Source organism: Schistocerca piceifrons, chromosome 8 (genome assembly GCF_021461385.2).
Source record: "Schistocerca piceifrons isolate TAMUIC-IGC-003096 chromosome 8, iqSchPice1.1, whole genome shotgun sequence".
Classification (NCBI taxonomy): Eukaryota; Metazoa; Arthropoda; class Insecta; order Orthoptera; family Acrididae; genus Schistocerca; species Schistocerca piceifrons.
In genome coordinates, this window is record NC_060145.1 from 90,200,982 (window position 1) to 90,204,082 (window position 3,101).

Here is a 3,101-nt window from a genome sequence, read left to right on the forward strand (position 1 = left end):
GCACATATGGTGCATGGGCGATCATGGAATGTTCGGACAATGGAGAGAGTGAGCAGATACTGGCAGGCGGTGTAGAAAGCATGGATGTGGAGTGAGCTCTGCCTCTGCCAGCAGACAGCTGTTAAACAGTAGCAGTCGGTAACTCGTATGACCAAAGTTTAAGGTCTTCTTAAGTGAGCATGGAGAATTGTGAGCACTAAAATGTTCTTGATTAGTTTGCCAATGAGGCAAAACTGGAACAGGTCATGGTTGATAGTGGCCGGGTGCATTTTGCAATAATGGCGGTGCTGCACATGGCACGACAGTAATTGTTGTTGCAGTTCGTGCGAATGTAGATCACTTTGAGCATTATACCATCAATCAGTAGGTACACAGTTATGAATATTATTCACTTCACATGTTGGCGAGCACAGTCCAGTGACACAAAACCTGAGTCCATTGTTTGTGTTAGTGGCGTAGTACTTTACTGTTGTAGAGTGAAAAAGTTCAAAGTTAACGTGGCTGGAGATTGCGAATCACTGTGAATTAATGTGGAACCAGTGAAGAAATGAAGACATCAGGTGATCGTAGTTGTGCTTCCATATCTTCGAACAAAGCATTGGGTGAGGAAGCCATGGCATCGTGCACATAACCTTTTGATTTACAACACCCGGTGCGGAAGTTGTGGAAGATGCAGAAACTTCGGGCTCACCAGTAAGGGGAAGGGATACTATTATCGTTTGAAGGCAATAATTATCCCCATTAAATTCCACAGAGAGATATATTTCGCAGTAAGTCATATATGTGTTCACAGCTTGCAATACAGAACAGAGCTAAAACCTAACATGGAGCCTCGGCAGAGCAATGAGAGTCCAAAGATGGTGTTAATCGTGGTTGATGCGACCTATTGATGCCACAAGTGGTTGTACCTACTTGCTTATACTGTAACATTTTATGTGAAACTGGATCTGATCTTTGTAATCTTTTTGATGATAAATGTGGATAAAGCCATCTTACTCGAAAATTTGTGCAGTGTACATCATTAGTACAGTTTCTGGCAATCAATAAACAGCTGTTCTATAAGACTTTGACTGTCTAGACTACAAGGGCTTAATCAACAATGCTACGATGTGAGGATATTTCCCTGTGCTGGTATGGTAAAATTGACTCACACCTGCAAGTATAGTGATATGTGGCAGAAATTACAAACTTGTCGACAGTGAAAGTAAAAGTTGAAAGTGACTGGGAAAGCTAGGGGTCACAGTGGCAGTAAACTATGACTGAATAAAATTTTGAGTGACTAAATGTGTGTACAGAGTAGATAAAACAGTGTACATAACATAAATAACTTGAGGCAAAGTTAAATACAACACTGCACTGGCAAATAATACATGGACATAATGATGGGGGGTTCACCATTCTTCAACCAATAAGAGGAAATGACTGTTATCTAAGAACCCATCATGTTAGTCTTATGTTTTTCTCTCACACATAATTTTTCTGCAAATTTTGTGATATCTTTGATATTGTCATTTACGTGGCATGGCACAGTATCTTAAAATTTCAAATATTGGCTCAGGGCTAAGAAATAGATAGTTTTCCAGCAAAATGTGCTGATTACAATATATCAGTAATTTCAGATTTTGTTGTTATTGTTCATACATAAACACAGAACCAGTACTGACTTCCTGATAAAGAAGACATCAAAGCTGTAGAAATACGTGAATTATTTATAAAACCAGTGATGAAAATATGTGCATTCTTTTAGTTTTGAAGTACTTAAACTCTTAAGAAATAGAATAGCATATTTAGGCAAAATAGCTGGCATAATTCTACAGAAATTATTACCATATTGGAAAATTTTGTTCAAATGAATCCTCATCTATTATTAGTTTATGTATGTATGTGGTATATGTTCTTTTGGATGTGTCCAAAAGAACACATGATGAAGCAAGCTGGGAAAATTTTACTTGCCCTCTTGTTTTGCCATCTGCCTACTTAAATTCGTTTTTTCACTTGTAACTAATTATGATTAACATACATGAGTATAACCTGCATTTTCATAAAAGAGAAAGGTTGGCCCCAAGTTTTAAAGAAAATAACAACAGATTTAATTTTGTGCTTAGATTTATGTATGTAATTGATTTTCTAATTTATTTTGACTATTCATAGTTAGTATCTTTTGTTATAGTGCTAAATTGATAACTGTTTCATAACTAAATTCTATTGTTGACTTATAAACAAATATAATTTCTGTACTAATTATAAACATTTGGAGGAACAACTAATTGTATTCTTAAAGGATCTATTTGGCTCTATTTGAAAACTTGTTAGCAAAGCCAGCCCTTAATTAATTCCAAAGTAATTAACAGTTTTGTCAGAATTATTGTTTGCATAACTATATATGTTAATTTCATGATTTAAACAAATAATTCGGCCTAAACCTGGTAGTAGAAGAAACTGTTAAAAGGAACAAATTTTTCAATGTAGTCAATTAATTTAATGAGTTAAGTTTTAATTGTAATTTCTGTAAATTTAACTTCAAACAATGTGTAGTTTCAGCACCTATTATTGTGAGGATATGTAAGGGCTCGATTTTTGGTCACAAGACAATCAGTCCATGGCTGAGTTTCAGACGAGGAACCTGTGTTAGTTAGAACGACAACAATGCATCAACTTAACAGTGAAATAAGTGTTACACCAATAGGCCATGTGTTAAAGCAATGACAGTGTTTGTTCCATATGTACCTGATTATTCTGAAATAACTGTGAATTGTGTGGTTATGCTTTTACTGGTCGTTTATGTTCAACAGGAAACTCTTGTAACAGTATGTGGATGTTCGCCAGCTAACTATTAATGAGGCTTGTGGGAAGTTAGAACAGGCCATATATAACTGTGTATGATTGGCAGGTTGTGAAAAGTGAAAGTAAAAGGCTGTGAAATGAAACTGTGCATCTGTCGGCTACATCATTTACAGTAGACCGTACTGCATGCCCACCCCCCTATTTTTTCAGCCAGTATGTTGACACTGAGGACAACAAATAAAAAAAAAAAGTAGGGTAACTGCTAAAAACAGACCAGATTTTGATCTAGCACCCATTATTAATTAAGACACAAACAA